Source organism: Mustela nigripes, chromosome 4 (assembly GCF_022355385.1).
Source record: "Mustela nigripes isolate SB6536 chromosome 4, MUSNIG.SB6536, whole genome shotgun sequence".
Classification (NCBI taxonomy): Eukaryota; Metazoa; Chordata; class Mammalia; order Carnivora; family Mustelidae; genus Mustela; species Mustela nigripes.
Genome location: NC_081560.1, coordinates 39,167,447 through 39,192,934, shown reverse-complemented (window position 1 = coordinate 39,192,934; position 25,488 = coordinate 39,167,447).

The window sequence follows — 25,488 nt, the reverse complement described above, 5'->3', positions numbered from 1 at the left end:
TGTTTTCCAGAGTGGCTGCACCAGCTTGCATTCCCACCAACAGTGTAGGAGGGTTTCCCTTTCTCCGCATCCTCGCCAGCATCTGTCATTTCCTGACTTGTTGATTTTAGACATTCTGACTGGTGTGAGGTGATATCTCATTGTGGTTTTGATTTGTATTTCTATATGGGTCCATTCTTATCATAAGTTAAACAGTTTGTCCACCAATTTAATCACTGACCAACTTTTTACCTACAAAAGCATGGATGTTAAAATTCTTATCCCCGACCATATTTTCTTTTACTTTCAGAACTGTATTTTCTCCTATAGCCAGTTTCTTAATAGTTGCAAATCTTACCAAATTCTATCTAAATTCTGCCGTCCTCCTGTAAGATTAAGCAGTGTCTGTCTTGATCACGTGTCTGTGTGTCTGAATATACATGACATAGAGTAAATAAAAAGCTGATGAGTAATTTATTTTTAGAGTCTAATATATATTTACTTGATGGATGCCTGTAAACTGGCCTATGAATCAGATGGCAGCGTAATCCTAATATTGGCAAAAGTGAAAAGCAAAGTTATGGTTTTATGCTAATGTTATGTATTTGATGGCTGCTCAAGGAAATAACTATTTTAAGATTAATATGAAGAAAGCAGAAGCCAGTCCCTTTCAATCAATGATTCTGAACACAAAAATCCTTCTTTTCTGTAGGTAAAGGAAATAGCAGAATCCTTCAAAATTGTGAGAGACAAACCTTTTTTCTTTGAAAGTCCTATTAGAAACAAAATGATAATAATTATCATGGAAAAGTGGGAATTTTTCTTCTTTGGACAATTTTAAATTTATTCTTTGTAACATGCAATATAAATATAAATTGCTTAAAGTGGAGAAGAACCTAGCTTACTTAATATGTAATTGTTTCTGAAATTGAAGGTACTGGGATACATATTTTAATCTTGGCTTAATCATGATACCACAAATAGAAAATGTTGCATGCTAATTATTTTTGCATACAGTAATATAAGCTCTTGGGGGAGAGATAGGGAAGTAGACAAAAATCTTAATTGACAGAGTAATTAACAAGTTGCCTTACACAGAAAAGATAACCAAAGTATCCAGAAATTGTCATTGGATATTGTTAATTGGACATTGGCAGTAATCAAAAGTTCAAACATTGGTGCTTTTATGTTTTGTAATATTGGACACTAAAATTAAGAGCTTCGAGATTTAACTTTCATTCAAAAAATTTTAACGTTTCAACTAGTTTTAGTATCCTAAGAAAAAGACTGAAAATAGAGTAAATTTATAATTTAGGCCATACATCTACATTTCAGGTGCTTTTCCTCACTCTTTGGTCTTTCTCCCTTGCATTGTAGATACTCACATTGTGATAAGAACCCCATCAGAACTCTGCCATTGGCTAGATAACTAGCAGAGTGATATTTGATTAGATGCTAATAGTCATGAATTATCTAGTTTAGTCATACATCTTAAAATATTTTGTTAGACAATCTAATGCTTTAATACAGTGATCATCAAACTGTGTCACAGATTTATGGTAGGTCATACCACAGATAACATAGTTGTAGACAGATTTTTATCTATGTGTTCTTTCCTAAAACTTCTCTACCTAAGAATACCTATGATGGAGATATCTTGACCATTGTCTTTTTCTGTCTTCCCTTTCATATTCTCTTTTCTCCCATCTTACCAGGAAAAAGCATACTTTCATCTATCTTTAATATTAATGTGGTGCAATTCCCAAAGTTGTATAAATTTCCATAATATACAACAAAAAGATAACTCAAAATATCGCTGTCAGCTGAGCCTTTTATAACAAGGTAGCAAGAAGCCAGGTTATGATTTTATGTCTTTCCTTATCTATTACATATTCTCTAAAGACACCACTGTACTTCATGGAGTCCATAAAAATTTAGAAGTTATATGACAGATGGATACAAATTTGGAGGTACATAAGATATAGATCTTTTAGTTTGATCAGTTCATGGCTATTTCCTATCACAGCCAGTTAGTCATTTTTTAATACTATTCTCTATTTAAAGAGGCCATGAAATCTGTTACATGTTTTGAAAGACCTTGATGAGAGGATTTTTAAAACTTTGGATATTTTATTTCCAAAGGTGAGGATGTCCTGAGAAGATGTCCTAAACTAGCTTTATTAAGATATTCACATTTTAAATCCCATTACGATTTGGAAACTGGTTGGTTGCAAAAAAATCTAAGTCTAGATTAACATGAATTTTGGATATTCCCTTAAAATGGCAAATATGATTGAATATAGTACCTTAAACTTGCATCTTTACAATGTGCTTTTAGAAATGAGATGGTATAAAAGTGAATGAAAATGAATGCTTTTAACATGTTTGATTGAAAAAGGAAATAAAACTTTTTTATTTTCCTGAGGAAGTATAATTTGACTGATTCTTTGAGAGCTGACCTTTACCATTATGTATTATATTAGACACTTTTTTCACTTTTGCAGCAAAGTCTGGAGTCTATTCACTTCCTTTACAGGGCTAGGGTGGATGGGTCTTGGGAATACAAAAAGCAGGTAACCCAGTCTGATTTCTTTGTGAACATACTGATAACAGATCTTGTTGCATACTAAATAAGCATGTGTTGTTAGCAGGAGCCCTCTTAACTATGGAATACTTCTAGCAGAATATACCTGGTTGTCTAGGATTCCTAATGACAAACAAACCAGCAATCCATGGATTTATGGGACAAAGCTGTTTAGAAAAATGGCACATTAACTATATGCACTGAGTATAAAATGGAAATGTTGCATGAACCAAATAGTTATTTTTTATGTGAGCAGAGTGACCATAAACCTTATCTATAAACCTCATATGTTAATCTGTTCCAGAGACTGTCAGGTCCAGAAAGAGTCTGGGGAATTGCTCCACAGGTCAGGACCTCCCCAGCTTTGTGTATGGGAACTATCCTTGAAATTATGGGAAAAACTTGATATTGGATAAGACCTGTGATTCAGGTAACTCTAATTTGACAGGTCCAGTTCTTTATATTTTCTGGCTTCTAATTTTTTGTTTAACAACATTGGGAAAAGATTTATCAATTTACTATGCTGATTGATCATTAAAAATATTTTTTCATGAAAAATAACTAACTTTTGGCATGCAACTTAGAAGTCATTGACAGTAACTGAATGTCAGTGCTATAACACTTTATCTTCTGTTTGCAACTGCTAATTTTTGTGAGCTGTGTTCTTCAGCATATACATGTGCACAGGTAAGAACAGTATGTCAGCTTTAGATATGGAAATGTCACGGGCACTGATACTCTACACATACTGTTCAGGTACATGTTATGGATACAAATAAACAAACAAAAACTGGTACACATTCAAGTAAGCAGTTACTGTTTTTGTTTGTTTATTCTTGGAACCTGCTCCTGTTGGGAGTCTAGTCTTTAATTCTCAAAAGACTTTGAAATTAGCTTCTATAAAAACCCAAGTTTAAACCTCTCCTGAAAAATTGTATAACTTTCCTTGGTACAATATAGACTTTCACTGACACAATTAATTTTCTTACCAGACGTTTACTTTTACTTTTAAAAATAATGAATCCATTTCCTCTATTTTAAGAAATGAAATATACAAGAACCAAAATCCTTCTCTTTTCTCATTAACCAAATATAAACCCTGCTAGCAAACGTATTTCTTCTTATTTTCTTTGTTATCATTGTTTATAAAATGTTAGTGAATTTCCTTTTTAAAATTTGAAATCACAGGCCTTTATTCAAGTTTTTCACTTAAATTTATGTCATTAACATTTTTGTGTGTTACTAAATATACTTTGAATGTGTGACTTTAATGGGTGAATAATATACTATCAAAACATGAACTAAATGTATTTCAATATTCTGTGACTAATAATGCTATCCCATTCATCTTTTTTAAAATTGTTGTCTAAATCTCTGATTGGTTTCCAGTAATGTATATGAAATGGTATCCCTGGATCAAGAGGTTAGTATAGATTACTACAGTGGCAAGCAAGAAAATGCCCATCTCTGAACATTCTCCACATAGTATGGTTTTAAAAGTGTTTTCCACTTCTATAGGTGCGAAATTTTAATTTGCCTTTCTGATTATTTTTTTCTAAAGATTTATTTGTGTTCGAGAGAAAGAGCGCACGAGAGCACACGTATGTGTGGGGGTAGGAGGAGCAAGGGAGGCAGTCCTCAAGGAGACTCTCTGCTGAGCCCCTTACAGGACTCAGTCCCACAACTCATGAGATCATGACCTGCGCTGAAACCCAGAGTCAGACTGTCTACCAACTAAGCTACCCAGGTGCCCCACCCTTTCTAATTATTTAGGGATTGAAAGGTTTTTCAGGTTTTTGGTATATGAATTATTTTTCTCCCATGAATTGTTAAGGAATATAATCTTGATAATTAAATGTGCTTTCCATTTTATTCACTTTCCGTGATATCCCCAATAATTAAAAATACAAAACTCTCTATGATTATTTTAATAAACAGGATTCAAGGTCAATCATTTCAGAACATGCACAAAGAACCTGCTTTTTATAAATGACTTTTTTTTTCATGGAAACTTTGTTTTCCATTGCATGCAAGGAGACGAATAATTCCGACTTTGGTACATCAAGATTTGAGGGGCCATTGTGGCAGACATAAATTTCCATTTGCTCTGAAATATAATGTATAGTTCTTTCTCAGTTCTGTCCCTAAATGTTATCTTGTAAAAAAAAAAACATAACAAACAATCTAGCAGGAGATGCAGTTTTCATTTCAAAACATTGGAAAAATAAAAAGCTTATCATTTCCCTAAGTGCAAAAGACCTATTGGTCCTGGAATTGTATCATACCATGAGCTACATATGAAAAATTTGAATGTGCATTTGTTGTGGAAGCCAAAAATCACACCTAAGAGCTACTGAGGTGGCATTATTTGTTGTTAGATTATTTTTAGTTCTGCTAGCTGAGATCAAACACTTCCGTATTATTTGCATTTGCATCTCCCATTTTTGTAATAATTAGCAATTCTCCTTCACAGTCAGCTATACAGCCAATTTAATGACATTGACATTAATTTCTGGCAAAGGTTAGGCTATTATTTAGAGTGAAACATTACTGTAGACTACACTTAGCAAAAGGAAAGCTTTTAAAAATCAAAATTTGAACTACAAATATCTGAGGGTTTTATTCTTATCTTGACTGAATTTCTGATGTCATTTAAAAGTTTACAGATAAACTTTGTTAAAGCAATATAGAACCATTTTATAGATATATTCATCTAATAAACCAGTATTTCAGGGCAAGAAGATTAAACACTAGCAGAGACAAACCTTTTGGTACTGAGATTTTTTTCTAAGCTATCCTGGTAAACAAAGGTAGTAGGCAAAGTTAAATCTCCATTAGGATGCTCTTTATACCAGGCAGGCTGTCTGATTTGAAACAAAAGGGAATCCTAGGGGAATAAGATAAGTCTACACCTAATCAGAATGGAGCCTGAATATCTCAAAAGTAAAAATAAGTGACTCAAAAAATCCATGAAAAAATTTGTAGAGCTTTGACAACTATAAACTCCCTTCTTCTGCACACATACTTTCTGATAAGTTTTCAAGTGTGGATGTATTTCTGACTCTGTGGGTCCAGAGTCAAACGGAATCAAACTCACATAGAATTAGTGAAAATATTCATTTGACCCAGTCATCTGCTTTCAGGAGCACAGAGATGAGTGAACACAATAACTGGCAGGTCTCTATTTTTCTTGACTGTGCCAGCCGGCGATTGAACTTCCATTAAGTAATTGTCATACTTCCCATTTATGTGTTCCATAGGCTACATATTACTTACGGAAATAGATCATTTGGAGAACTACTAAGCTTTGTGAGGTATAAACTCTTCGATATGAAAATTGGGTCCTTTGGAGGGAACACAATAACTATGTGCATATATAGGTTTTATTTCAGTCTATTCCAGTCATTCTCGATCAGGGTGATTTTGCTTCCCTATGGACATTTGGCAAAGTCTCGACCCATTTTTGGTTTCTACAACTGGGGGAGAGCTGCTGACATCTAGTGATTGGAGAAGCACCTCCCTGCTTTAGAATACCTTTTCACTGTTCTGTGGGTTTGGCTTGCTCATTTATACCTTTGAACTTTTACTTAAATCTTTTCCATTAATTAGGAAGTGCTTTCCTTTTTTTCCCCTCCATTTTTGTTGTAAAAGCTAAAGCTCACCTGTGATTCCAGGGCTGTAGCAGTCCCCTCTTCTCCTTTAGGGCCCCTTTGACTCTTCTGGCTATCCTTGATTTGCAGTTCTGTTTAAAACTTCATGTCGGGGGTGCCTGGGTGGCTTAGTGGGTTAAGCCTCTGCCTTCAGCTCAGGTCATCATCTGGGGGTTCCACGATCAAGCCCCGCATCCGGCTTTTTACTGGTGGGGAGCCTGCTTCCCCCTCTCTCTCTGTCTACCTCTCTGCCTACTTGTTATCTCTCTGTCTCTCTCTCAGTCAAATATATAAATAAAATCTTAAAAAACAAACAGAAAACAAAAACAAAAACAAAACAAACCCACTTCATGTCAAAGTAAAGACTGCACCAGACAAAGTTAGGAAAGTAAGGAAGACTTTATTCAAGATTATTGAAATAAGAGAGAGAAAGTAAACTCAAGGAGGGAAGAAGACTTTACTCAAGATTATCGAAAGAAAAGAGAGAGTAAACTCAATTCCAGTGAAATGAAAGGAGAAAGACTTTTTATGTGCTGCATGGGCTAGTAGAAAAATACTAGAGGCAGTGGAAATGGGAGACAGGAATGGGAGGATGGGGTGTTGAGTTGCTCCTGAGTTTGCAAATGCTTTTTATCTGTGATTAGGTTATCTATGTTTGGCAGTCAACACCCACTGAAGCTATTATTCTTCCACAGAGACTACAAGAGAGATGTGCTCTCTCTCCTTCAGTGTTTACATTTTATTTTATCTTTTTTATTTTTAAAAGATTTTAGTTATTTATTTTATTTTAAGAGAGAGACACCGCAAGCAGGGGAGTAGCAGAGGCAGAGGGAGAGAATCTCAAGCAGACTCCACACTGAGCTTAGAGCCTGATGGGGGCTTGATCTCAAGACCCTGATATCATGGCCTGAGCTGAAATCAAGTGACAAAATGTACACTTAACTGACTGAGCCACCCAGGCACCCCCAGTGTTGACATTCTAAAGAGATGTTTCCCAGCTTCCTGACAAAGACATTTCATGGATTGTAAAACTGCCCAGAAAAGCTGGGAGAGGATTTATGTGTACTTCAGAAAGCAGAGAAAGACTTCACATTGCAGGTTTGACAAAGTAATGCCCTAAGAAAAGGGAAGTCAGGGGCCTATAGTCAGGGAGAAACCTGTCAAAATTTCAGACAAGCAGAGGGGAATATTAACACGATCCTGGCCAGTCGTTACTGACTTTGTTCACTACTTCTTTGTAAGAGTTACCTCTTTCTTCCAGTTATGGGAAATTTCCTTTAAAAGTCTTTCATTCTTTTTAAGGTAAGCGGAGTTGATGGTTGTCTGTGTATGTATGTGTGTGTATGCTCAATATGTAGGGTACAACAAGGGATAAATCCTTGTAAAGTAATAGCAGTTATGTCTATCTTGTTACTAATAATTTTAGTGAAATAGGCATCAATTCTCAGGTCAGATATTTAGCTATATAAAACCTGAGTTTTTATTCAAAACTTTATGATGAAAAGAAAATAATTGAGTATGCACTTACAGACTATAATCTACAGCATAAGGATTACATACATGCTATACTATATAAGTTAGCAATCATAATTACAAGCATTAAATTGTAGTCTAGTTTATAGATGAAATCGTGGGCTTTGGAATCAAACATATATGGGGATCAGGTCCCAAAGTAATCACTTACTAACTCATGAACAGAGCTTCAATTTGTCAACTGCAAAATGAGTCTGTTAAACCTATTTCACAGATTACCTTCAAGATGAAATAAAATTACACGAGCTCTTTTAATGCTATTTGCATAATCTCCAGACCAGTGGTCTGGTCTACTCTCCTAATATCAAAAGTAATTTAAGTAGGGGTGCCTGGGCAGCTCAGTCATGAAGCATCTGCCTTCGGCTCAGGTGATGATCTCAGGGTCCTGGGATTGAGACCCACATCGGGTTCCCCGCTCAGCTTGAAGTCTGCTTCTCCCTCTCCCACTCCCCCTGCTTGTGTACCCTCTCTCCCTGAGTCTTTCTCTGTCAAATAAATACATAAAATCTTAAAAAAAATAATTTAAGTAATGATGAATTTCAAATCTCATATCCAAAATTGCCTCCTGAGCTCAGGGTCCACAAACCAGCTGTCTGTTGAGTTCTCATTCAGCTTTCTCCTAGAACACTACACAGCTACTCAAGACAAAACTATAGAAAGCCATCTTTTCTTTTTCTGTGCTGTGGGGAACTATGACTAGTCAATTGATTTATTTTCAGTTTTACCTCTTAGTCATTTCTTGAACTTGTTTACTTTCCTCCAATTCAACTTTTGTCTCCTACTCCATGCTACTGTTTGCTCTTAATGATGAAAATTTCTTCATTTTTTTTCTGGCTCTCTCCTGGCCTTTCTTTCTTTTTTTAAGATTTTGTTTATTTATCAGAGAGAGAGAGGGAGGGAGCAAGCACAGGCAGACAGAATGGCAGGCAGAGGCAGAGGGAGAAGCAGGCTCCCTGCTAAGCAAGGAGCCTGATGTGGGACTCGATCCCAGGACGCTGGGATCATGACCTGAGCCGAAGGCAGCTGCTTAACCAACTGAGCCACCCAGGTGCCCCTCTCCTGGCCTTTCTATTGCCTGGTTTCAATAGCCTTTCTATAGCCTGGTTCCTCCCAGATCATTCTAAAGCACAGTTCTGATTCTTTTAGCTGCCTGCTAATTCCCAGAGTTTGAAATGTAGTAGGCATTCCAAAGTTGGTACCTTACGTTGCTGTGACTACTAGTATTATCACAAAAGATAAAATAGTGTGGGTCTCTGATATAATTTTCCAAATCTCCATTTCCTGAGATTACTGAAAAATCCTTATCCACATGAAGTGGTGGAACCATCCTTTTTTCTACTTTAGGGTGCCTGGGTGGCTCAGTGGGTTAAGCCACTGCCTTCAGCTCAGGTCATGATCTCAGGGTCCTGGGGTCGAGTCCCACATCGGGCTCTCTGCTCAGCAGGGGGCCTGCTTCCCTTCCTCTCTCTCTGCCTGCCTCTCTGCCTGCTTGTGATCTCTCTCTGTCAAATAAATAAACAAAATCTTTAAAAAAAAAAAAAAAAGAAAAGAAATCACATTAATTCAAATTATACATTCTAAATACCTGTTATTGAGCCCTGTGTGTGGTAAAGGCTCTCATATGCATTTCCTCATTTCTATATCACTTTAACTAGGAGAATCCTAATTATTAAATTTGGGCAGAGGAGTAACAACATTTCAGGACTAATGTTTTTGTATTTTCAACTGGTTCTGGAAAAACTATTTTACACGAATAGTTCTTCTTGGATTAAGGAGAGTCTACTTCTGCTGCCCAGACGCAGTCTTCCTGTTCAATCCCAGTGAGTGAGAGGTGGTGCACATTCAAAATCAGAGCTGTTCCAGAAAAGAACAGAGAGCAATATTGGTAAAACAAGTGGCATGTTAGTCTTTTGCATTCCATTCCTTAACGTGCATTTGTGAAACTATTACCCTAGGGCTATTGCAGTAAAAAACAAGTACTGAAATAATTACATTGTAATTAACTCAAATCTAACAATATAAAATCATAGCAATAATAGCCACATTTCTAGAAGGGAAAAGTGTATCATAAAATCTGTCTCTTTGTCAATACCAGTTTGGACCAGAGGGGCTAGGATGAACCTACCAGATAGTTTATAGGGGAGATGAATGGTTCTCAGCAGAGGCAGAGTAGTTTAATGTCTGCACCAGTGGTTTCAGGGTCCATGTGCAAAGGGCAAAAGAAGACAGTTCATTGGTTGAGCAAGTAGAATGGCACACACCTGAAAAGAGAATCAGAAATTTACGTTACTGTGAGTTCTTTGGTACAAGACTTGCCATGCCTTGATTCCAGTTTATCTGAAGCCCAAATTTTCTCCTCTTGGGTTCCCTCAGATTCTGTCTTAAAACAAACAAACAAACAAAAACAAAACCAATACCTTACCCTTTTTGAATGGCATTTCTTTTTCCTTCAAACCAAAAGACCCTGGCTAAAACAAGCTTATTTACTTAAAAAAAAAAAAAAAAAAAAAAAAAGTCAGTCTTATTCCAGAATATTAACACATCAGTTTATCAAGTATCTAATGTTAAAAAAGCTTTGGTAGCAACTGGGAAATTGTTAAGTCTTCACTTTCATGTCTGAAAACACATATCTGGGTCCAGTTGCACTGATCTATGTAGTTCTTCACTATGAAGTCTTCTATTACTAAACTTCTGAGTTTTTGATTGTCAAATCCTTGTTATAAGGCAAATTTTGTTTAATGTGTAACTGATCAACATTTTTATTTTGACTTTGGGGATGTAGTACTTGTTTTTTATTTTCTCTGAACTTCAAGTTCAGAAGGTTGGTTGAATTTTGTACTATTTTCATCAGTGTAGTCCACCTAGAATTTGTGATTGTTTTGAGGATATTTGGCTCAGTTTAGATAGTCAAGCTCTCTACTAATTTTCTTAATATGCTCTTGTTTAATATCTGACATATCACAAGCCATGAATCTGAATTTCTTTCTCTCAACATTTAGGTAGGTCATTTTCTCTTGACACCTTGTTTTCAGGCCAAATATGTAGTTTTCATGTTTGAATATGAAGCTAATATGTAACTCTGGACAATCTGTGAAGGATTTGGTGTACCTGAATTAAAATTTAGATTTTCTTGCATAAGCCATTTACCTTTTTGGCTAAGTTGGCATGAGTTATATCTTTGTATTAAGGAAAGTAAGGAAAGTTTCTCTTGATATTTGAGATAGGAAGCAGTGAACTTGTGAAGGAGTTTCTCTGAGCCATTAAAAATGTCAGTGTAAGAGGATGTCAAAACTGAAATTTTAGCTTAGGCACCAAGAAACAGTAATTGCCACTGAAGGCATTAGGTCAGTATTACAAAGAGAAAGAAAAAAGATTTGGATTCAAGATTCTCAGGAACCCCTCAGGCACGGGCATAAAAATGTATTAAATTTGGAGAAGGCAAAAGATTTTTTAAGACGTGTGTGTGTGTGTGTGTGTGTGTGTGTGTGTGAGAGAGAGAGAGAGAGAGAGAGAGAGAAAGAACTATCATCATGCTTTGGATGAAGATTGAAATATTGATTAATATCTTATACTGGACACTTCTAACTTCTAAATTGAGGCCATGTTTTATAACTTGAGATAGATCTTGAACAATTTATTACTCTAGATTTAGCCCAAAAGTCATAGAGCACACATTTTCATCCAGTGGAAGGAAAAATAAGCCACTCCACTGAATAAAATTTAAAAATAAAATTATGTTTTGTTTACATCCATAGGGTATACATTTTCAACAAAATGACTACACCGATGTTTATTTAGATAAAATATGCTGTTGGAGAGTTATCTCTTGTGTTTCACGCATCAGGTGATCAGGGAAGGTCGTTAAAAATAAAATAAAATAAAATAAAATAAAAAAATAAAAAAAAATAAAACAAAATCTAGAAAGGACTGTAGCAGATGATAGTCTTCCTGGAAAACGCACTTTATTTTAGAATGTTTAATTTTGTGATTGATAGAATAATAAGAGATGTATTCCTTAAATATCAGTAATTCTTAAATGACTTACCCTTTTTTGAAAACATAAGGTTGTTGAATGTAATAGGGTATTTAAATGCAATACATTGGACCCTCGAACCAACAGAGTTCAGACTGTGGTTGAGGTTTTTGAAGACAGCACAAGAAGTAAGAGAATAGCAGTACCTTAAAATTTAGCTCCATTAGTATCTAAGGATAGGACTTTTGAGTTAATCCTGACAGCAGTATAATCTTGTAAAAGGACATTTGGTTGGCAGGGAGGGGAAACAAAACTTTAGTGGAGAGCTGAATAAGAGTTGGCTGGGATTTTTAAAAGAAACCACAGCAATTAGAAGAGAGTGGCCTTTTTACATGCTCCAAAGTAGGAAATATAACTCTATTTCTATGAGGAACCAAAGAAAATAGAACTCCAGTATTTCTAATACCTGAAAAAAGAGAATGAGGAACATAGGCCAGGAAATACCAGTAAGCACTGGGAATTGAGGAGGAGAAGTCAGTGAGGGTAGATGGGTTAGTCACTATAGTTAAGCCCAGTTAGTCAACAGAATAAGAGACAGAAGGAGAGAGCAGCTGCCACCACTAGAAAAGAATGTCCTAGTGCTAAGAAACAATTATCAAGACACTGTTTTCATTTCACTGAATACGCTCCTCTCTTAAAAAGCCATTTTAACAGCCCATGGTTGATTTTATATGGGCTGGAATTGATATAACTGAATTGATGGAAGGTATAGGCAATAGTAAAAATAGTGTGCATTTATCAAGTTTGCCATCATTAAAACATCTTCATGCAGTATAATGCCATAATTGACAAAAGGGATATGAGAAGCTGTGGGTAAATAGAGAACCGCCTTAGTAATAAGATGTTAAGTGAGCTATTGACATCTGCCTACCATTTATTTGAGAAATAGAGTCACATAAATTCAGGACAATTAACGTTTTATGTTTCACTTTTGGGTTTCATATCCTGACGACATGGCACTGGACTCCTAGAGCCCCCCCCCCCCCCCTCCCCGCCCCTCCTTTCTGTTGATGACTACTTGTCACTCATTTCACTTCGTGTCAGTAGGTCTATCACAGTGCAGGGGTAGGATGACAGACTGTAAAACCTGAACCAGTTTATATTTGTAGTTGCTTCTAGTACTGTTAAGAGCTTACATGGAAAGAAAGATTGAAAATACTACCTAAAACTTACATGAGGGTATTCTCTCTGGCTTTTAATCATCCATGCAGTTTTTGGCTGTCATTACCACATATAATTGAGAGGGGGCCATTTCTGACAAGGCAATTATACATAAAAATTTTTGCCCTTTCTAAGCAGTGGAAACAAAATGTGTTAGCTAAGACATGACCAGTGTTAGTTTGTAGAATTATCCCCTTTCTACTACACTAATGAATATTTAAATGTAAAGAAACCCAGCTATTTCTGAAAAGCAAGACAGAGTTTATTCCATTCCTTCCATAGGCATACAGTAATTTTGAACATTATGCAACTGAATTTGTGAAGTCATTTCTTATTAATCTGTAATCATAGAATTGATATATTTTATTATATTTTGTTATAAAAAGGTCTATAAGACAGTCTTACAACCTAAAAATATAGAAGTTTCCCTTTACAATACCACTGTCTTCAATCTTGTTTCTTAGAAATAACCAACAACTGTTAACAATTTAATATGTAACTTGCCAGATATTTTCTATGAACATGTAAACATGTAATCATTCTACCTATGGGTAACCTATTTATCGAAGAGTCATAATTCAATGGATAAAACATAATGTGGTTTTAGTTTATGGCTTCTATCTTCATAAAGGATGTATCCTCTCTGTCAAGTACCTCTTCCCTTAAGTTTCTGACTACTTTTACTTATTAAAGTTTAAGTCAATATTCAGTACATATTAAGATTCTAATATCGAATTCAACAGCTTTCCTTTCTCCAGCATTCCTCACTTGTATTTTCTTTTCCTTTTCTCATGGGTGGAGAGGGAGAGGTCATAGGACTTGAAATTGGAAAGAAAAGAAAAGGGACTATTCTTTCACTAGAAGCCCCAACTCTCTGGGTCTTAACCATCTGGGAATGGAATGGGGAAGAGGAAAGGTGGGGATGAGGGGTTTCCTGTGAATGGGAGCTCACCACCACCAGTAGGAGAAGTCCCCAGGCTCATGTAGGTTTGTCCTGTTTCCTTCAGGTTTTTTCCTCACTGTTGGCCTCTACTGGTTTGTGGCTTATGAGTTCACAATGCATATGATTTCCTGAGAAGGATTTTAACCTCACTTGCAGTCCTAGATGTCATATAGAAATACCTGAGGGAGAACGCCCTTTGTCCTTTTTGTCCGATTGACTCTCTATCCTCTGTACAGGGCCTGAGCTTGAATAGCTCTTACCCTACCCTAGGCTTCATGCTTCTTTATGAAAACCTGTTTCTTCTCCAGGAAGTACAGGACTGATTATGGGAGCCTGCTGTCCTCCTCTTAGGCATACCGTCCCAAAGATCTTTTTCAGCCTGTTGGTGGCTACTCTCAAAAACCTCTGCCTTCAGAAACCTCACACAAAATGTAGTCTCCAGTCTCAAAATTCAGTTACTCCCAAACTCCAGAAACAGAGGTCCAATTTTTGCAGAGATCCCATCACAACGTTTTGCTGTTTGGGCCAGAAAAGAGAGGCCCGTGTCAGCATCTGAGCAAGCATAGAGTGGGAGGAAAGACGGTGCTCATCTTGGTAGAAAACCACTCTCAGTATCCACCAGCCAATTTCCCAGAGCTGTCCCTTCATTTTGCTTTGAGCTAAGTGGGACTCCAACACCATCCCCTGCTGAGAGGGGAGAAAGTACCCTCTCACCCCTAATACATCACATCACTAAAACCATCTTTCCCATATAGCCCTGGTCCTCTTCTTATAGAGTAGATTCAGGAGAAGATTTTGAGTGGAGATAATATTTTCAGAGTTACTTTTCTGTTTCTCTTTTCTGTTTTCTCTTTCTCTTCTCTGTTTCAACCCAAGAGAGGGATCTGGGCCTAGCCTTCACTGGGGGGACAGCAGGAAATGAGCCATCTAGTACAATGCTCCACAGATGTAAACACATCAACACACACACACACACACACACACACAACTATCACTGTGCTACCCACCTTGTTGTACAGATTGATACTGTGTAACATTTTATCAGTATTTCCTTCACTGTAAATAAAGCGCCATCACATTCTATTAGTAGAATGAACATATGCCACTTCCTGGCCAGGATATTGATTTATTTACTTATTTGTTTGGTTTTTTAAAAAAGATTCTATCTATTTCTTTGAGAGAGATGGAGACATGAGCAGAGTAGGGGAGAGAGAGAGAGAGAGAAGCAGACTTCCTGCTGAGCAGAGAGCCCAGTGGGACCCTGAGATCATGACCTGAGCCAAAGGCAAATGCTTGACCCCATCAGCTAGCCAGGTGCCCCTGGCCAGGGTATTTAATTGCTAGGTCTGTTCCCTCTGCCTCAGTGAGGCATGAGTTAGAAATAAACCTTTGTGTTAAAAGCCACTAAGGTTTGGGGATGTTTATTACTACACCATGGCCTTTCCTATCCAGACACAATAAAGGCTGAAGTTGTTTATTAGGTCATTAGATTTTGTGTGTGCCATTTATTTTGTTTCCAAATTTTTACCATTTCACTGTTTGAGTGACGGTCATTCTACATTTATCTTTGTATATATGAACTGCTGGGCCAAATATTTAAGCTGTATGGATAGTGTTAAATTTGTCTCGAAAAGACATGATTTGTGCATTCACCAACAATATTTCAGGATACTTACCTTGAATATTATGAGTCTTTTTATGAGGTGAAGAACTTTCTCATTTTAATTTATATTTTCTGGATTATTTGTGAGATTTAGTGTTCATTGGGCATATTTTGTTTGGTAAATTTTTCATTCAGATCATTTGCTGTTTTTCTATTATATTATTTTTCTTTTTCTATTGAAAATATTACAGAAATTATTTGAAAGTAAGGTCCTTGACCTTTTGTCTTTAAATATAAATATTTAATATTTTAAATCTACTCATTTAAATTCATTCATTCATTCATTCATTCATTTAGTTTTAGAGAGGGGAAGGGGAGAAGAAGGGCAGAGAGAGAGGGAGAGAGAGACCAAGCAGACTCCATGCTCATCGCGGAGTCTGATAAGGGGCTTAATCTCAGGACCATGAGATCATGTCCTCAGCTGAAATCAAGAGTTGGATGCTTAATCAACTGAGCCACCCAGGTGCTCCTGTCTTTAAATATTTTTTTCAACATTTTCTGCAATGTAGGTCACTGGGAATTTTTCCAGAATATTTTATTATATAAAACGACAATTTTCATATGCTGATGTCCGTCATTCTTTTTCTTGTATGTGTTATGTCATGTTTCAGAAGGCACCTTGTGAAAGTTTTTTATATTTTTCTTCTTTGTCAGAAGTTCAACCCTGACTACACATTAGAATTATTAGGAGAGTTTTTTAAAACACTGATATTCTGGTCCCACTCCCAGATATCCTGATTTAATTGGTCTAAGAGGATCTAGGCATCTACATTTTAAAAGTGCCACGACACCCCCTTCCCCAGGGAGTTACTGAATTGGAGTGAGTATTTGCTGGGTGACAAATCCTCTCCTTTGTGAAATGCAAATAGAATAGGCCCTTGTCAAAGGAGTGATAGACTGGTAGCCTGGATCTGAGAGGCACTTAGAGGTGTTCTGTGCAAAAACCAGCTAGCTGATGGAGCCTAGAGTAGGATAAGAGCTGTTCCAGCCCAGGCCTTGTATGGAGGATACAGATGTCAGGAATCAGGGACAAAAAGGACAAAGGCTGTTCTCCCTCAGGTGTTTCTATATAACATCTAGGACTGCAACTGGACCTAAGTAATACAATTGTTCAAATTAAAAATTAAATTTTGATTTCTACAATTATGAATGAAATGGGAGATTAATTGTCTTTATTAGCATTAACTATTTTTTTTTAAGATTTTATTTATTTATCAGAGAGGGGGAGAGAGCGAGCACAGGCAGACAGAATGGCAGGCAGAGGCAGAGGGAGAAGCAGGCTCCCTGCTGAGCAAGGAGCCCGATGTGGGACTCGATCCCAGGACGCTGGGATCATGACCTGAGCCGAAGGCAGCTGCTTAACCAACTGAGCCACCCAGGCGTCCCAACATTAACTATTTTTAATGAATTACTTTATCATCTCTTTTGTCTACTTGGATACCTTTCTCAATGATTTGAAAGAGTGACATTAAAAATTATTTAAATTATTAACTTTCCTGCTTAGTAAATATAAGATATACCTCTTAAAGATGTCTCTTAGAAAATGATTATTTGGTCAAATATATTACTTTCATGCATCTTTCTCTTGCTTTTATTCTTTAGTTTTTTAAAATTCTGATTCCTTTATAATATGTGTTCTTTTTAACTTATCTCTATAGCTGCCAGATTTAGAAAATACCATAAGTGACTCTTAATCTCACAAAACAAACTGAGGGTTGTTGGGGGGAGGGGGGTTGGGAGAAGGGGGGTGGGGTTATGGACATTGGAGAGGGTATGTGCTTTGGTGAGTGCTGTGAAGTGTGTAAACCTGGTGATTCACAGACATGTACCCCTGGGGATAAAAAGCAGGAAGCCTGCTTCTCTCTTTCTCTCTCTCTCTCTCTCTGCCTGCCTCTCTGCCTACTTGTGATCTCTGTCTGTCAAATAAATAAATAAAATCTTTAAAATAAATTAATTAATTAATTAAAAATTTTAAAAAAAATTGACACTGTTAAATCCTCAGATAAAAAGCTGATAATTATTTTTTTGCATAGGATATATTATATTGAAAACTTCTGTTGATTATCAGAAATTCTAATTAAATTGTGCATACTGTATTTTATTAGGCAAACCTATTTCTATTTTAATTTGAAATTATTCACTTGGTTTTTGAGAATGTGGTTGTAATGATGTCTTCCAAAAATATTTGACCAAATATGCCACCAATTACAGCTTTTAAAAATAACTCTACTGATTTACATTCCAACTTTGTTAAAAAAAAAAAACAACTACCATGTCTTTAGTGGATGTATTTTTGTTTCTGCATTTCGTTATTGTTTTAAAAACAAATTCTTATATGTTTTAAAATATCTCAAAAAATTGTAGAACTGAAATAGCTTTAGTTATATGCATTAACTTGAAGAAATAACATCAATATTGAATTGCATATGAAAAGGTGTCAGGTTTTTTTTTTCCTTTATTCAGTTCTCCTTTATAATTCTTATTAAAATCTATTCTTTTTTCTGCAAATCAGTTATCATTTTAAGTTTATCCCATTGTGTTTCAATGCTCTGATTTTTTTATGACTATTTTCAGTGTAATAGTATTTTAAGTATGTAAGAAAACTATTTCTGTGGAGTTGAAAAATTTAAAGTGCTCATGAATAAAACTCTATGGAATTAGTGTTATTTATAACAGTTTGAATTTTATAGCTTTAGAATTTTCTTTTTAGGCCTTTCTTTTCTCATGGAAAAATTATGCTTTAATTTTTGTTTGTTTGTTTTAGAATTGCACACAGTATTTTCTTATAATATTGTCTATTCTACTTCGAATTTATATATGTACTCATGTTATCTCCTTTTTCATTGACTTTTGAATATTATTTGTCTGATTTATTAGTTAACAAAGATATAGCCCTTGCAGTTACTTACTCATTTTATTGTTTCCTGCTTTTATAATTCATATGTTTCTGTATTTAACTTGATTGCTCATCTTCATTTGTTTCCCAAAAGCTTTGTTTTAGAGTTTCTGATTTTCAGAGTCTACAGAAATTTTCTTTAAGGTCACCATATGATAATTTATTGTAAATGCTTAATGACACTATAAAAAGATTTATGCTTTCATTGGAAGGTGAAAATTTGAAATATAATTATTATATCATCTTTAACATTTAATTATTTAACTTAATTTATCTATGTCTTTGATTTTTCTGCTTAACTATTAAATACTGAGGAAATAGTATTAAAATTTTTAATATTTTCTCTGAGTTAAATGACTCATTTACATATGTTAATTACATATAACTATCCTTTATCATAACTTTTGTCTCTCAAGTAATAAAAGCTTCATTTAGTAGATTTATTTCAGATTATATTTTGATTTCTATTTATATTTTGATTTCTGCTTTTTTTTTTTTTAGAAAAGCCTTTGGCTAGTGTAGATTTTGTTCCATTTTTACTTAATTCTTTTGGTCTTTGTGGAAATGGTGTTCGTCTAAATTTTGGTGTTGTTTGTTTTAATGATGTATTCAAATAATTTAGAATAATTGCCAAACTCGTGATAATTATTGGTTTATTTTCTATTTCTGGTCTTTTTGCCAGTTTTTTGAGCCTAGAATTGTGGTGCTTGTGTATATATCCTTAAAAACTATAAAACTATAAAAATCCAGATCCAGGGGCTCCTGGCTGGCTCAGTTGGTAGAGCATGCAACTATTGATCCTCATGGTCCTAAGTTCAAGCCTCATGTTGGGCATAGAGCTTTACTTAAAAAATTAAAATTTCTGGTCCATAGACCTTCATTTTCCATTCCTCAACTTATAATGTGATTTCAATTTAAGTTTTAAAATGCTCCATTTTAGTCTTCAGAACCCCCAACCTCACAGTTTTTAATAACAATTCGTTTGTAAAACAATTAAACACATGTCTAGTTGTGTATAAATACTTAAATTGGTAATGCCAACTTCTCAGAGTTGTATAGACTAGTGCAGAAAATTTACTTTTAGAAATGTAATCTTTAAATTTTTCTAAAATTGTTGACCAAATCACTGGAAATTATGCTTATTTGGAAAAAATAATGGGATTCATTACTATTTATCCAGAAAATGATCTCACTGAGCTATTGAGAAGAATTTGGAGCAGATAAATATTTTTTTGAGTTAATATACAAAATATAATCAATTCTGTTAGAAATCAATACTCTGGATGTTTAGACACATACTTTAATAGATGAGTTATTTTGCCATTCATTTAATATTGAATCCTTAGACTAAAATTATTTTCATAGTTGATTATAAGGTTACATACAGAGTTATTCTGAAGAAGTCTATTAAATATGACTTTTCTAAGCATTTGATTAAAAAAGAGCAGTTGGAGTTAAAGAAATATGAACTGTGGGGCATTTTTCAATCAGTGCAATGTCTAGAAATAGACTATTCCCTTGAGGACTGTGAGACCTTAGTGTCCTTTACTATATTAAACAAATGACCATTATCTACATCTGATATTTTTAATATGTAAAATGAAGACAATATAGATACTAATAGTATTTCAGTTAGTTGTGAGGTCAGAATGAAATTACACATTACAAAAACTAACATTTTTCTTGGACTTAATAAACATTATGACCAGCTTTAAAGTCCACGTCAATTCTGAATGCCTCAGGAAAGAAGGAGGAAATCACAGTGAGTAGGATATTCCTACTCACACACACTCTCAAATATCCTCAATGAACTGGCACAAAGAGCTCATGGAAAGATGGTGGTTCCCACCACCAGACCCTTGTGATTCTGCCACGAGTTTAACATTCTCCTAATAATGGCCTCCTTATGACTCAGACTTCTGATCTTCAGAATTCTTCCCTTTACCCTTCAGGGTTGGGCGTAAATAAAAACTTTTCCACTTAGTTTAGAGAAAACAGGAAGAAATTAATCAAAAAATTTCAAAAAGTCTTTACTGAGGAAAGAATGCAAAGAAAAAGTGTTATGAAACAAAACCATAAATCTATATTGTTTTCTAAATTCTAATGAGAAAAGGGTTAACGTTGTTTATAAATTTGAGTTCCATTCATTGCCCATATGCAGTCTGTCTCATGGTCTTTGCAAGAAAATTTTATTTTTGTAGGTGTGAATAATTATTGCTGTTCATCTCATTTTCACCCCACATATTCTCCTGGAGTGGGCTAATATATGAGTTAATTATAGACTGCTGACTACAGTGGACCCTTGAACAACAGGAGGGTTAGGGTTACTGACCCCCCGGCATAGTAAAAAATATGCATATAACTTTTGATTCCTCAAAAACTGAACACTGCTAATAGTCTACTGTTGACTGGAAGCCTTCCCAATTACACATATTTTGGTTTTTATGCATTACATATCATATTTTTTATAATAAAGAGAAAAGAAAATGTTAACATCAGAAAAGAAAAAAGCTACATTTACAATACTGTATCACAAAAAATTCATGTATAAGTGGATCACATGGTTCAAACCCGTGTGTTCAAGGGCCAACTGTATTTTCAACATGTCATAGGCCATACTATATTATTATGTCCAGAGGCTTTTATTAACTACTTTAGAAATTCCACAGCAGAAATTTTTCCAAGTTAGTGTATAAATTAATGCATAAATGATGTTTTAATGATGTGTGAAAATACTACTAGTGAATTATGTTTATCTAAAACAATATTTTGTGTTTATCTAGAACAATTTTATGTTTATCTAGAACAATATTTGTGCTCTGAATGTTCAAGTTTACTACTATATTATCTTACCCTTTCTACTAATTACAATTTGTATCCTTTCTAAGTCTGTATCAAAATCTAAAGGTATTATTTTACACCTGGGCCTTAATAACAAGTAATTCATGATTTACATTGAGAATGTTTTAATATAACAACACATCCTCTTCCACCATCAAATTTCAACAAAATAACGGAAACATGAGTATTTGAGAAAAGTGTCCCAGTAATAAAAATGAAAACAATTTTTCTTTTTCATATGCCATCCCAGGTAAAATTTCCTGTCAGGAAGAAAAAATGATAATTTCAAAGCAGAGCCAGAGATACAAAACTAATAATTCCAACAGACAGTGAAGATAATGAATCAGAAGTAATAAATATATTTTCTGAGTCGCACCTTAAGGAATGGTTAGTAGAATGAATATCATATAATTTATTGTGCATTATAATGTGGGAGAACTTTTAAAAGTATTTTTTAAATGAAATGATGGCAGTAATTTGAAGTAGATAAAGAAAAGTACTTTATAATGAAAGCAAAATGTTTTCTTTATCATATTTGCATAAAATTTAAATATTCTGAAAACATTATGAAATTAATATGCAGTTACTTTGAAAATCTTCCACACCTGAGCTTTTATGGATTTACAGACTATCTTTTTTTATTTTCATCATTTCTGTTCTCTATTTAAGCCTCTTTGAAGAACTAAGTTTTTTTTATAGTTTTAAGAAACTTTTCTCCTAAATTCCTCTATAGTACAGTGAGAAATGAATAAAAGCTTCAAAAGACCCTCTTTTAGTACTTGTTGTTTATTGTAGCTCCACTGACTCAGCCCTCATCCTTTTTCCTTAGGATAAGAGCATAAAATCTTTATTCTGAACCAATTTTATTTTTCATGTGTAAAGTTTGAGGCAAAGCAGATCTTCCAGCTTCTGTTATAATTAGTCTAGGAAAGTAATACAAAGCAGCAGCCTGTTGGTTGTTATCATGCTCAAATCATTCCTGTGGGGTATTTTGAGAAGGCACATCTGTTACAGAGAAGAAAATGAGAAAAAAGAAAAAGTTCTTATATAAATCTTTATTGGGGAGGTAGACAAAGGGTGTTTCCCCCTTTATGGCAGAAAGATTGCTTCAAATATGGATGAAAAAGCAGTTAAAGATTAGATTAATGGAGAAACTTTGTATTCTTTATTCAAAGGGTAGTTTTTAAAATGGGTGAAATTATCTTTCCAAAATGTATTAAAATAGCAATAAGATGTCTTAATTTTAGTTTGACAATCAGTGTGAATTTATATATATGATGTGTTAATTTTTGACATTCTTTTTACAATATTAACAATCCTGATTAACTCTAATAGAAAAATCTTGTGTAAATTGAATAAATTATATGCCCTTCTAAAAATATTTGCTCTTCATTTAGTGAATTCATTTATTCTTATTATTTGAAAACACCAACATGACCTAAAATACGTCCCACACAATCACATTTTCTTTAAAAAAAAATCCTCCTTTTATTCAATTATTACTTAAAGATTATAAGAACACCAAGCAAAACAAATGATTAAGTTTTATTCTCTACCTATTCAGGTCACTGGTAAAATAGTGGGTATATTCTCTAACACTTTGTTAAAATTGTTTCAGAAATGCAGTGAAATGGATAGTTCTTCTGCTCAAGTAAGATGTGATTTACTCTCCTGTTATTACAACAGACCATCCAACAACTTCCAAAGAAACTGAATGTTAGGTAAATTATTTAAGAAATATATATCCATGAAGAAGTTGATTCCATTCTGATATTTATTCCTATGTTGAAATCCAGTCTCTTGTTGTTGTCAGTGTGTGTGTGTTGGGAGGTGTCTTACTCTCAGGTAACTTTTTTTACCTTCTGTTTACCTCCCAGTGTTCTTAAGCTTAGCAATGAAATATCGTAATACATTTTTTTTTACATTTTATTTATTATATCTGAAGATAAATGTAGTCTTTTAATCTCAATGTTTGTATTTGTTGTAAGTGGGGTTTTTTTTGGTGCCTCTTTTTCTTTTATTTTTTGAAGAATTTTTCATTTTAATATAGGTTTAAACTGCTGAAAAGTGACAAAAATAGTAAAGAGAGTTCTCATGTACCACACAGTCTTCCCTATTATTAATATTGTATGTTAGTATGGTGCATCTGTCACAATTAATGAACAAATACTGATACATTATTATTAAAGTTCATGTTATATTCAGATTTCCCTCATTTTACTTAATGACCCTTTTCTGTTGCAAGATTCCATCTAGAACACAATATAAGGTTTAGTTGTCATGTTTCCTTTTGGTTCTAAAAGTTCTTCCTCTGTTTTGAATGATCTTGACAGTTTTGAGTAGTAATGGTTAAGTAGTTTTACAGTGTCCTTCAATTGGGACTTTTCTGATGTTTTTCTCATGACTAGACCTGGGGTTATTTTTCTTTTTTTCTTTTTAAGGAAGACCACTGTGGGGGCGCTTGAGAGGCTCAGTTGGCTGTGTCGGACTTCTGCTCAGGTCACAATCTCAGGGTGATGGGATCGAGCCCCACATTGGGCTCCATGATCAGTGAGAAGTCTGCTTGTCCCTCTGCCTCTTTCACTGCTCCTCCACTGCCCCTCCCCAAACCCCTGCTCATGTTCTCCTGCTCGTATTCTCCCCCTTTCAAATACATATAAAAAAAAAATCTTTTTTTTTTTTTTTAAAGGAAGACCACTGTGGTGAAGTGTCTTTTTTGTTGCATCATATCAAAGGTATATACTATCAACATGACTGACTTATCACTGTTTGTGTTCATTGTGATCACCTGACTGAGGTAGTGTTTGTCACTGTAATTTCTTTTTCCTTTTACATGCCATACTATTTGAAAGAAAGTCAGTATGAGTAGACTACAAAGAGTAGGGAGTAACACTCCATCTCTGTGAGGAAAGAGTATCCACATAAATTATTTGAAATTGTTTTGCACAAGTAGTTTGTCTATTCTCCTGATATATTTATTCAAAATATTTTGGTATCTTTATGGGCTCAGTGATATATATTTTATACTGGAGATTTTAATCTACTACTAATTTTTTTTAAGATTTTTATTTATTTATTTGATAGACAGGAGAGAGATCACAAGTAGGCAGAGAGGCAGGCAGAGAGAGAGGAGGAAGCAGGCTCCCCGCTGAGCAGAGAGCCCGACGTGGGGCCCGATCCCAGGACCCTGAAATCATGACCTGAGCCGAAGGCAGAGGCTTAAACCACTGAGACACCCAGGCGCCCCTACTACTGTCTAATTTAATGTGTTTCTCAAATTATATCATTTTGGCATTAGGGAACTCTTTTATGGATTCCTGTGTCCCTTTGATATACCCCCCTCACTGACTACTTCCAAACTCTATGCCACTACAAGATGCTTCCAGCCCCTCTCATGTATTTCCTGCCCCAGTCCTGGAATCAGCCACTCCTTCAGGAGCCCTGATTCCTTTCACTGGAGAAGGATATTAGAAGCCAGGATCTGAGTACTTAGTGTTGTTCTTGCTATTTGTGTATCATTGTTTCTAGGCCCTTCCAGCTAACAGAAAAGGAAATACATGTATACTAACCCATAAATACACACTTACTTACCTATAAATACTTTCGTATGCCATCATATGTGTCTATAGCAAGTTTAATAGGTGTTTATACGAATGCTTCCAACTCTATCCATTACCAGATAGATCAGTCTAGACTTTTCCCCTTGTTTATCTGTAACCATCCAACAGTTTGAAGCCTGACACTCACCATCTACCATTCATTTACTTAATTGTTCAATTCAGAATATCCATGTACAGTGTTTCCATAATTGTTAATCCTTGCCTTTGTGAGAAACAGATTTACGAACTAGAATACAGAATATCCATGGTTCTTCTTGCCTTTATTCTTGAGGACTCCATGTATTACCAAAATTACTTAAGTCGAGACTTTTCACCTCCTTTCAGAGTGATTGTTTCATACATTTGCTGTACAGTTTTGGGTCACACTGTATTACATCCTGGGATTCCCCACTCCCCATAATGATTCTTGTTCTTTTTAAAAATTTATATATGTTGAGATTTGCTCTTTATGTTGTGAAGTTATGTGGATTTTGAAAATGCATAGTGTCATGAATCTAATGTTATAGTCTCATTCAGAATAGTTTTATTACCTTAAAATACTCTCTGCACTTCACTTAGTCAGCTCTGCTTCTTGAACTCATAGTA